The sequence below is a fragment of the Staurois parvus genome, unplaced genomic scaffold (genome assembly GCF_062004578.1).
Source record: "Staurois parvus isolate SC_StPar_1 unplaced genomic scaffold, SC_StPar_1.0 ptg000218l, whole genome shotgun sequence".
Taxonomy (NCBI): Eukaryota; Metazoa; Chordata; class Amphibia; order Anura; family Ranidae; genus Staurois; species Staurois parvus.
Window position 1 is genome coordinate 4,227,979 of NW_028318014.1, and position 12,687 is coordinate 4,240,665.

The window sequence follows — 12,687 nt, forward strand, 5'->3', positions numbered from 1 at the left end:
TTGCTGGAAAAACTTTGCACCCTGTTCATGGTAAAATGTTTAAAGTGGCTAATTGCATGAACAATAACTTATCTCATGAGGTGGACCCCAGGCCAAGAGTATGTGAGTAGCCAAAATGGCAGAGTTCCTCCACAATACAGGTATTTGTTCCCAAATGTTATTGGCTATAGGTCCACATCTTGACATAGGTGCATATTGTATTCTCAGGGTCACCCTACACAGAGATTATCCAGCTCTAAGTACAACAATCTAAGTGCCAGCAGACAGAGTGGCCACCAGTTGTGTGGAATGCCAGGCAGTTAGCCAACAGTAAGTACATTTAAACTTGCTTAAAATAAACATGGGCCTGTCCATAGATAAAAAGATTAAGATAAAGAAAAGACTTAATGGTCAACTTGTTCTTTTTTTTTTCTTAAACACTGAGTCTATTTCTGACATGTAAATGAGGGCATTACCACTGGCACATATAAAATCACATACATTACAAGAGGTGTCTGTTGTTCAGGAACATAGAAGGGGCTTTGAGACTGTCATCCTGATCCTGGTTCCACTACCTGACTTAACTGAATGCTTGCTGCAGATCAGTGACACAGCACATAGTAAGGCCAAGATCAGTCTATCAGCCACATTTACACCTTTAGGGCTCATGTACACTGCAGCTGCTAAACTGACGTTCAGGAGCTGTTGAGCGTTTTTATTTCAGCAGCCCCTGAACTCTCCTTTATGTTTTCCTATTTGTCCATGTACACATAGTCGTTTACAGTCGTTTACAGGCAGTTGAGTTTACAGTCGTTTTTTTTTTACGCACCAAAATTGCGTTCAGGAGTAGATTCTACTGGCGTTTCAAATGCCAAACACTTGTAAAAGCATGTAAAAGCTTGTAAACCTGGTTAACTGCATTTACAAGCATTTGCATCTAGACATGTTTTTTGACAGGTGCATATCCAGATGCTGTCCAGAGGCTTTTTTCTTCATCAAAAATGCATGCAAAGCGTTTTCGCTGTATTCAAATGGACCCAGTACACCAGCGCACTCAGTTCCAGGTTTTGCGTGCAGGAAATAATGGTAGAATGTGCCACATTATGCTCATGATTGGATCCATAGTGAATACAACCACAAAAGATAGGTAATCTCAACGCAATACTGCTCTCTCTGCTTCTGCTCTCTCTATTTCTCTCAAAATGTCTGAAATAGTTAATTATTTACTACTTTTCACTGCATTCTGGGCATTTGAGAGGGTCTCCTATCTTTTAAAAACGCTTCAAAATGCAAACGCGCATATACGTGGTATGCAAATGCGGCTAAACTGACGTTTTTTTAACCTACATTTTCTAGCAGTCAGTTTCCAGCAGTCAGAAGAGTTTTCCAAATGCCCCGTGTACATGAGCCCTTAAAAACGAGTCAACAATGGAAGCTCATATATTTGTATTTGTACTCAGTTTCCCAATAAGCAGCATTCATACATACTCCATATATTGTATTGGACAAGCAGGAAATACTGACACTGTTGTCCTGGATGCCATGTTGGGTTCACTGCAGAATCCAGCATGGTGAAGTGCCAGCTATGCTAGATGTAAAGTTTAGCAAGCTCTGTCATTGTTAGTGCAGGTAAAGGGGCATATCTCTCTAAAGGGCGCGGAAGCTTTTTAACAAGTTGGTAGGGAAACCAGTTACCCAGATTTCAACATTCAGCTTTGTTTGGTCTTGAAATATGACTTCAGGCTTTAACTTTAAAAACATTTACAACAGCATCTGTCATTCTAATATAGTGGTTGTATTATCTGCTGTGAGCAGGGGCGGACTGACCATTTGGAAACTCAGGCACTGCCCTAGGGCCTGGGGTCAGTAGGGGCCCCATGAGATGCCCCAGTACCTTTTTCATAGGCTTTTTTGAGTTTGGACAAGGACACAGGGGCCCCATGATCCCCTATTGCCCGGGGGCCCCATGAGTTGTCAGTCCGCCCCTGGCTGTGAGCCTATTTTAACTTTTACCTGTAGATTTTTGCTCAAAGTTACAAAAGCAGTAACTAAATCTAGACTTCTAGATGTCTGTTAGGGGTGTCAAAGGAAGAACATAGACTGGACATGGGGACAGGGGACAGAGATTCATGGAGCACCATGATTATGCACCAAAACCTCAATAATAGCATTACAAGTGGAGCTTACTGTAGATGCATCAAAGCTTGTATATGGTATGGTATTCAACCAACCAAACGTAACCCCTTGGCACTTGGGCCTCCCGGCCCTTTAAGGGGTTTGTGACGCTGGGCGGGGTTTAATGTCACGTGATGTCTCAGCAATCACATGATCGGAAAGCTCCCGATTGCAAGTAACTATCGGGACCTTTCCATGAGGTGCCGGTAAATGTGCCAGGAAACGCAGTGCGGGCGCTCTCAGCACATGTTTGTTTAGATTGGGTATGCAAATATGCGGCCTCTCGACATCAAGGCCAAGCCGACGAGAGGCCCCATATTTGTGTTTTGTCAGCACCAAGGAGTTAGGAAACATAAATGTCACCACAGGGAACACGGGACAATAACTATCTAACTACTGCTGGATACCAAATCCGTACTGAAAATTATCAGGAGACTCCTCCAATGCCTTTGGGCACCTTAAACCCTTAAACCCAAAAACAAAAATGTACTATACGAGTTGTGGTCTATCAATCTTTAGATGTAGTGGCTGCATTCGTTCCTTTAAAAAAAAAAATCTCTTTTTTTCACCAGTGCTAGTAGCTATGTTATTTTTCAACTTCCTTTACCAGCACAACAGTCCAGCAAAAGTGTCAGAGGTTTGAGACAAATCATTTACCACCAACAGGGGTGCTTACAATGATCAGCTTTTTTCATTTATGTAAAACCTTTATTCTAAAAGAAAAAAAAACTGTAGTTGTAACTGCCTAAACAGTGTTAGGTGGAGTTTGCCTTTAGTTTGTAAATTGGGTCCATCTTAATTAACTAGTGCATCTTAGGCTGGCCATAAACTATACAATTTTCTGTTCAATTTCTGCCCAATTTCCTTCAGATTTACCTTCAACTATGTAGTGCAAGGGCCTGCTTAATTGGATACAACTGAAAGTGTTGTTTAGGTTTGACCTCATATTATATGGTTTTTGGTAAATCTAAAGCAATTTTCTAAAGAAAATTGTATAATGTATGGCCAGTCTAATGCAGGCCATAGACAGGTCGAAAATCGGCCGATTTTTCAGACGAAAAATAAAATCGGCCAATTTTCGCATCGTTAGTGGGTTAATTGGTCGGCCGTTTTTTCGGGGTTTTGGCACATTTTTTTATCAGTAAAGTTGTAAAATTTGTGGCCGATTTTGACGATCAACCGATTTTCCTGGCAATGATGGGTAAATTGGCCGATCGTTTTACCGATAAAAAATCTGCGCATGAGCCGTGACCTGCAAGAAGACGAAAAAAAGAAAAAGAAGAAGAAAAAGAAGAAGAAAAAAAAGAAGAAGAAAAAAGAAGAAAAAGAAGAAAAAAAAGAAGACAAGAAGAAGAAGAAAAAAGAAGAAGAAAAAGAAGAAGACCTGCAAGAAGAAGAAGAAAAAAGAAGAAAAGAAAAAGATGAAGAAAAAAGAAGAAAAGAAAAAAGAAGAAGAAAAAGAAGAAGCAGAAAAAGAAGAAAAGAAGAAGAAGAAAAAAGAAGAAGACAAAGAAGAAAAAAGAAGAAAAAAGAAGAAGAAGAAAAAGAAAAAGAAGAAGACCTGCAAGAAGAAGAAAAGAAGAAAAAGAAAAAGAAGAAGAAAAAAGAAGAAGAAAAAGAAGAAGCAGAAAAAGAAGAAGAAAAACGAAGAAGAAAAAGAAGACAAAGAAGAAGAAGAAAAGAATAAAAAAGAAGACAAAGAAGACAAAGAAGAAAAAGAAGAAAAAGAAGAATAAGAATTCCAGTCCGCTATTATATTTGATATGAAAAGTCTTGCAGTTGCAACAATGTATCTATTTGTATCCAAATAAAAACATCTGTATCCGAAATGGATACAAATGGATACATTGTTGCAACCGCAATACTTTTTCATGTAAAATATAATAGCGGAGCTCTCTGCCAGGGACAAAAGTGAAAATGCTGGCTGTAGACAGGACGAAAATCGGCCATTTTTTTTTACCATTGGTGGTAACGTTGGCCAATTGAATGACCGATTTTTCATTTTTTTTTTTTAAAAACGGCCGATTTTCAACCCGTCTATGGCCTACATTAGACTGGCCATACACTATACAATTTTCTGTCCAATTTCTGCCCAATTTCCTTTAGATTTATCTTCAATTGTGTACTGCAAGGGCCTACCTAATTGGATACAATTGAAAGTGTTGTTTGGGTTTCACCTCCTATTATATGTTTTTTGGTAAACCTAAAGCAAAAATCTCAAGAAAATTGTATAATGTATGGCCAGTCTAACACTACCCTCTCCCCAGATTGACAATGTTGCTGTCTGTAAGAGCAATCAATGGCATCTTTTCCTGGTCTTCCTTCCTAGTCTTGGCTCTTTAACTGCTTGGTTGGCTGTGCCAAGATGACATCAATCTTGCTTATGTGCATGGGACTCACATCCTCACGGCACAGAGCTATGCAATAAGTGCTGGCTCACCTACTGTATATGTGGATTGGATGCGGTTTGAACTGCATCCAATCCGCATTTCATATGAAATAACACTGCTTCCTATGGTGCCTGTTCATAATTGTCCGGTGCACTGGCAATACGGATTCACCCTGGGTTCACACCTAAGCATTTTCTGCAGCATTTTGCAGAAACGCGCTACAGTCCATTTAACATGATTTCCTATGGGACAGGTTCACGTCTATGCATTTTCACCCAGTGCGTTTTTTGGAAAGGGTTGGGGACTTTTTTGAATGCAAAATGTTGCGTTTTTGGTTCTATAGACTTCAATGGAAATGCTGCAGAAAAGCATGTGTTGCATTTTTGCTGCATTTTGCATTTAAAATCTGCCTAGCAACAAAAAAAAATTGTGTTCCGGATGCGTTTCCGCATGTGCATTTTTGATGCGTTCCAGTGTGTTTTGATGCATTCCAGTTCATTTTTTCCCCTCTCTATTTCTTCAATTTAAATAGGGACATGTGCATTCCAATGCATTTTTGGTGCGTTCTGGTGCTATTTTTATGCATTTTACCGCCTTCCAGTGCAGTTTTGTGCAGAAAATATGCAGCATGTTCTACTTTTTTTTCTGCAGCCAGAACGCACTGGAACTGCAAGCGCTGATGTGAAGTATGACATTGACAACCATATAACCTACTTTCTGTGAATTTTGGATGCAGAAAAAAAGAAACTGAAACGCATGTAGTGTGAACTGGCCCTAAATGTACGCTAAGCTGCACATGTACGGCTCAATGTACACTGGCAGGTTTATTTCCACTTTATTGTGTCTAAGCAGTATCCTCAGAAAGTACCTTCTATCTGTAATTCCTTCCCAATATTTGCAATGCACTTCCTGGTACATGACCGTGCCTAGGCACTAGTGCCTATAGCCTCAGAGCTGTATGTCTGCAGTGTGAGATCTGGAAATTTGGAGAGAGATCTGGTGATGTCACCACTCACTGTTTTTTTGCTGGAGGCTGTGACATGAGGAGCAAATCCCTACCTCTACCAAGATGGCCGTCTTCACAGAGACAGTGTAGAGCAAGGCATGGTAAGTCGGTAACACAGTAGGAAGGTTGATGGGAGTAGGGAGAAAATTTAAAAGCAGCACAGTTTTTCACCACATTCCAGAGTCAGATGAATATGGGACAGGAACATATGAGGCCGGAGTTCCGCTTTAAATAATAGAACATTCTTAGATCGGTAGTGCACTTAGTGAAGGATGAATTGTAACAGCCGCTTAGATGCAGCCACCGGATTCTAGCGGCAAGTATCAGCGGGTTCTTGCACCTGGAATGACTGGGGCATGTGAATAGCAGTGGCCGCTCAGCCCATCCCATATAAACAAATGACAGCCTGAGAACAGCTGCTGCTGTTTGCATGTAGCCGTACAGACCAGTTACACCATGGGTGTCAAACTGGCGGCCCTCCAGCTGCTGCCAAACTACAAATCCAATGAGGCATTGCAAGACTGACAGTTACAAGCGTGATTTCCAAAGGCAGAGGCATGATGGGACTTCTACTTTCGGAACAGCTGGAGGTCCACCAGTTTGACACCCCTGGGTTACACATTGCTAGGGAAGGATGTTGCAGCCTGGATGTAGTCAGCTGTGTACAGGCTCAGACATCTGTCCCTAACCGCACTTAAAGCAGAGCTCCACCCAAAAGGGGAAGTTCCGCTTTAAGCCTTTGTCTCCTGCTCCCCGTTAAGGATTGGCACCTTTGTGGAGCAGGTACCCGAATTTGACAGGAACCCGCTCCCACTTACACTGCGATCGTCTAGGCGATCGGAAGCAGACGTTGTCCTCCCCCCTCCCTCCCTGTAGTCTTTTGGGACACGTGACAGGTCCCAGAAGACTACAGGGCCATTAACAAAGCACAGCGCTTGTCATGCATGCGCAGTGGGCTCCCGACTCTGAAGCCGCAAGCTGTCACAGCCGGGTGCCCACACTGAAGATGCCAGCACCAGTGAGAGAAGACGGCCGGTGAAACCAGCCGTGGTCAGGACACCTCTGGATCATGGGACAGGTAAGTGTCTGTATTTTAAAAGTCAGCAGCTACAGTTTTTGCAGCTGCTGACTTTTATGTATTTTTTTTCAGGTGGAACTCCGCTTTAACTGCTCTTTGTGAAGCTACGTGTGAACAGCAGCAGCCACTGTCAGCCTGTCATTACTTTATAGTGCTGCTATTTCTATGCCCCGATCATTCCTCTGATTCCTGCCGCTGGAATCCGGTGGCTGGATGAGTGAATGAGGCCTAAATGTTCATTCTATTTAAAATAATTGGTTTATAGTAGATTTTGTGTAGAAATTTTACTTGAAAATAACCTTTGTTCTTTCTTTGTTCATTCTGCCATGTATAATCAACTTGCATCACCTTTATGGAGCTCTTATGTATAAAGCTTGCATACAGAGTAAGAAAAAAAGTTTCATTATCTTTGCTACTGAAAGTGCCTCAATACCCTTTGAAACCAAAGTAGGAACTTTGGGCATGCAGAGCATGTCATAGCTGGAGGTTTGTAAGCATTTGATTTAGTAGCTTGAAATGTGGTTTCAGATCTTCAAAATGTAGCCGAATGCATCAGAGGCAATGTTGATGAAGGTTTTCACTCCAAATAGTGTCCACAAATGCAAGCCCAGAAAATACAAGGCCATTTAGCATTTTCCTATAGGGTAATATATGGTGACAGCTGCTGATATGGAACCACCTATAATTGGTCCTTGTAGAATAAAGCAGTATTAAACCCAAAAGCAAACATTTATTATATTCCAGATCACAAATTCTTAGATGTGATAGCTGCATTAGTTTTCTTTTTAGACATTTGTTCCTTTATTGTCACCTGGTGATCTAGCCAAGTCTATTGCTTTTTAACAGAACATGCTGTCCTACAGATGTAGCAATTAGAGGTCTGAGACAAACCCTCTAACATTGACAGGGGTGCTTAAAATGGTCATTTTAATTTATTTATGTAAAAACTTTATCCCGAAAAGGAACAAAACTGTTGTTGAAACTGCTTAAAAAGTATCAGCTAGTTTGGCTTGGATTTGTTAGTGTATTCAAATCTGCTAGTGCATCTAGCACAACCCTCCTCTCATACTGACAATGCTGCTGCTCAAAGGTGTCTCTATTGCTCCTCCAGAAGTGTTTGCACTCTAATACAGGTGGTATGTTACTGGCCAGATTACCAAGTGAAAAAAAGGAAAAATGCCTAAAAAAAGAAAACAAATGCAGCCACCACATCTAATGATTGGTTACCTGCAATATACTGTACTATGCAATTGGTTTTGGGTGTAATACTGCTTTAAGATGCTTGGAAGGACAACTTCCTTGCAACTAAGAAGTTAGTAACATCTCAAGACTGGGGCCTCCACTGAGTGCATTTTCAATTTTTACCCAACTTTTCCCCTCTAAATTAAACGTCCAATCAAAAATTCTCCCTAGTATTACTGCTTTGTAATATCTCTTAATATCTGGTACTCCCAAACCACCCTTCTCTTTGTCTCTACTCAATATTTCATGAGACACTCTCGGTTTTTTATTCCTCCAGATATATCTTGTTATCATTCTTTTTATTACCTTGAAAAAAGCTTCTGGGAGTTTAATTGGGATCATTTGAAATCTGTATAAGATTTTAGGTACAATTATCATTTTTACCAGGTTTATACATCCTGTCCATGATGTAATTCCTCTTTCTAAATGTTTTAATTCCTCCTTAACTTCGTTTAATAATGATATATAGTTTAGTTTATACAGATACTTATATGCAGCCTTTAGTCTTACTCCTAAATATTTTATATCTCTTTCTTTCCATTTGAAGGGGTATTCCTTTTGTATTTTCTCTTTTTCACTTTTTGGAATATTTATATTTAGGATCTCAGTTTTTGTTGGATTCATTTTTAAATTTGATAATTCCTCATATTTCTTCAGCGCTTTCATTAAGTTTGGGAGTGTTATCCTGGGATTCCCCACATAAAATAACAAATCATTTTAAAAGGCCGCGACTTTGTGCTCTATAGCTTCTATCTGGATTCCTTTTATATCTATATTCTTCCTTATTGTGGACAACAAGGGCTCCAGTGACATAACATACAACAGGGGGGACAGTGGGCAGCCCTGTCTTGTTCCATTTGACATCTCAATGGGCTCTGTTCTTTCCCCATTTACTACAATAACTGCGGAGGGCCGCCTATACAACTTTCTAATCCATTCCCTCATTCTAACTCCAATTCCCAGGGCTTCTAAGGTGTCCATCATGAAGCCCCAGTTTACTCTATCAAAGGCCTTTTCTGCATTGATCGATAGAACCACCGCTGGTACCTCCACTTTTCTACTTTTCTGAATAAAAATTGAAAATGCACTTAGTGGAGTTAATTTGAATAGAATCATTTGGTTACCTGCACAATATAGAAGATTAAAAGTGGATGTAAGCATATATACTTTAAATGTATTAAGGGAATGGGATAAAGTACACAAATATATGAAGTGGGAGTTTAATTCTATATTAATGCCACTAAGAAACACAGAACTTTTTCCCCCAGGTAGAGAGGAGATAACAGGTAGATGGTTTAAAAAGGAAGATATTCAACTGAGAGATATAATGGGGGAGGGGAAATTGAAGCCATTTAAAGAGCTGGTAAGGGAAAAGGGAGAGATTTTTTCTAGGTTTGATGAGTGGCGTTATCATCAATTAAAATGTTTTGTGGGAAATCTCCCAAAACCTCTAAGAATGAAAAAGGATTGGAATTTGTTTGAAAGGTTGATGGATTCACAGGTGGATGGGAAACACGGCACGTCTAAAATATATAGAATTTGTCAGGGCTCCGGGAATGACCAGAGGTGTGTGGACCGACACAGGGAAACACAGACTTCAGGTATAGCGTGTAAACAAGATAATTTATTAAGGACAACACAAACATAAACGCAGTGCAACAAACCAAACCCAAAACTAACACAAATACATACAACAAGGTGAAACAAACCCAAACCTAAACTGATATATATATATGTATATATATATACAGTTGCAAGAAAAAGTATGTGAACCCCTTGGGATTACGTGGAGTTTTGCATGAATTGGGCATAAAATGTGCTCTGAACGTCATGTAAGTCACAACAATAGAAGAACACAGTCTGCTGAACATAATACTACACAAACATTAGATGTTGCAATGGTTTAATTGCACATAACATGTAAACATTCACAGTGCAGGGAGGAAAAAGTATGTGAGCCTAGCTTAATGACTTCTCCCAGAGCTAATTGGAGCCAGGAGTGAGCCAACCTTGACTCCAATCAGTGTGATGATATTGGATGTGTTGCTGACAGCTGTCCTGCCCTTAAAATACACACACCTGTGTTGGGTTTACTGGTTTCAAGAAGCACTGTCTGATGTGAACCATGCCTCGCAGAAAAGAGCTCTCAGAAGACCTACGATCAAGATGTGTTGACTTGCATGAAGCTGGAAAGGGTTACAAAAGTATCTCCAAAAGCCTTGATGTTCATGTGTCCACGGTAAGACAGACTGTCTACAAATGGAGAAAGTTTAGCACTGTTGCTACTCTCCCTAGGTGTGGTCGTCCTGTAAAAATGACTGCAAGAGCACAGCGCAGAATGCTGCATGAGGTAAAGAAGAATCCCAGAGTGTCAGCTAAAGACCTACAGAAATCTCTGGCACATGCTAACATTTTTGTTGACACATCTACAATAAGGAAAACATTAAACAAGAATGGAGTACATGGGAGGACACCACGGAGGAAGCCATTGCTGTCCAAAAAGAATATTGCAGCACGTCTGAAGTTTTCAAAAGAGCACCTGGATGTTCCACAGCACTACTGGCAAAATATACTGTGGACAGATGAAACCAAGATTGAGTTGTTTGGGAAGAACACACAACACTATGTTTGGAGAAAAAAAGGCACAGCACACCAACATCAAAACCTCATCCCCACTGTGAAACATGGCGGAGGGAGCATCATGGTTTGGGGCTGCTTTGCTGCCTCAGGGCCTGGACGGATTGTTGTCATTGATGGGAAAATGAATTCCAGAGTTTATCAAGACATTTTGCAGGAAAACGTATGACCATCTGTCCGCCAACTGAAGCTTCGCAGAGGATGGGTGATGCAACAGGACAATGACCCAAAGCAAACAAGTAATTCAACAAAACAATAGCTGCAACAACACAGAATACGCCTTCTGGAGTGGCCCAGTCAGAGTCCTGACCTCAACCCGATTGAAATGCTGTGGCATGACCTTAAGAGAGCGATTCACACCAGACATCCCAAGAATATTGCTACACTGAAACAGTTTTGTGAAGAGGAGTGGTCCAAAATGACTCCAGATCGTTGTGCAGGTCTGATCTGCAACTACAGGAAACGTTTGGTTGAGGTTATTGCTGCCAAAGGAGGGTCAACCAGTTATTAAGTCCAAAGGTTCACATACTTTTTCCTCCCTGCACTGTGAATGTTTACATGTTATGTGCAATTAAACCATGGCAACATCTAATGTTTGTGTAGTATTATGTTCAGCAGACTGTGTTCTTCTATTGTTGTGACTTAGATGACGTTCAGAGCACATTTTATGCCCAATTCATGCAAAACTCCATGTAATCCCAAGGGGTTCACATACTTTTTCTTGCAACTGTATATATGGAGCACAACGTAGTCAGGCGGGCCGGGTCAGTAGCTAATGGGCAAACAAGGTACCAGGAGCGAGCGGAAGAGTGGTCAGGAATAGCCGAGGTCAGGAGAGGCGGAGTTCGTTCAGAGTCAGGATCAAAGCAGGATCAGGCAGGAAGCAGACAGGATGCAGGTACAGGGGCTCGTGGGAAATGTACACCAAGGCACTGATCACAGGCCTGGTCCTGCTTAAATACACCTCCTGCAATCAGCCTCAGGTGATGGCCTGATTGCAGGAGTGAGATTCTGGCTGCTGAGAGCACCCGCTGGCCAGCCTTGGTACTGCACCCCACAAGGCAGGTGAGTCCCACCACCATTGGCGAGTCCATTCCTGACAGTACCCCCCTCAAGGAGCGGCCTCAGGACGCTCCAAACAGTCCTTAGTGGGCAAAATGTTCCACCGCCCGGGTCAGGTAACTGGCAGGATATCAGGGGCTGGCACATCAGGCTGGGCAGCGGACAGAGGCACATCAGGCTGGGCAGCGGACAGAGGCACATCAGGCTGGGCAGCGGACAGAGGCACATCAGGCTGGGCAGCGGACAGAGGCACATCAAGCTGGGCAGTGGACAGAGGCACATCAGGCTGGGCAGCGGACAGAGGCACATCAGGCGGAGCAGCGGGCACCGGCCATCAGGCGGAGCAGTGGGCACCGGGCCATCAGGCGAGGCAGCAGGCACCGAGTCATCTGGCAGAACAGCGGACACCGGGTCACCAAACTCGACAGCGGGCACCGAGTCACCTGGCACGACAGCGGGCACCGAGTCACCTGGCACGACAGCAGGCACTGAGTCATCTGGCAGAACAGCGGGCACTGAGTCATCTGGCATGACAGCGGGCACCGAGTCATCTGGCACGACAGCGGGCACCGAGTCATCTGGCATGACAGCGGGCACTGAGTCATCTGCCCGGACAGCGGGCACCGAGTCATCTGGCCGAACAGCGGGCACCGAGTCATCTGGCCGAACAGCGGGCACCGAGTCATCTGGCACAACAGCGGGCACCGAGTCATCTGCCCGGACAGCAGGCACCGAGTCATCTGGCCGAACAGCGGGCACCGAGTCATCTGGCCGAACAGCGGGCACCGAGTCATCTGGCCGAACAGCGGGCACCGAGTCATCTGGCCGAACAGCGGGCACCGAGTCACCTGGCACGACAGCGGCCACCGAATCATCTGGCATGACAGCGGGCACTGAGTCATCTGCCCGGACAGCGGGCACCGAGTCATCTGGCCGAACAGCGGGCACCGAGTCATCTGGCCGAACAGCGGGCACCGAGTCATCTGGCACAACAGCGGGCACCGAGTCATCTGCCCGGACAGCGGGCACCGAGTCACCTGGCCGAACAGCGGGCACCGAGTCATCTGGCCGAACAGCGGGCACCGAGTCACCTGGCACGACAGCGGCCACCGAATCAT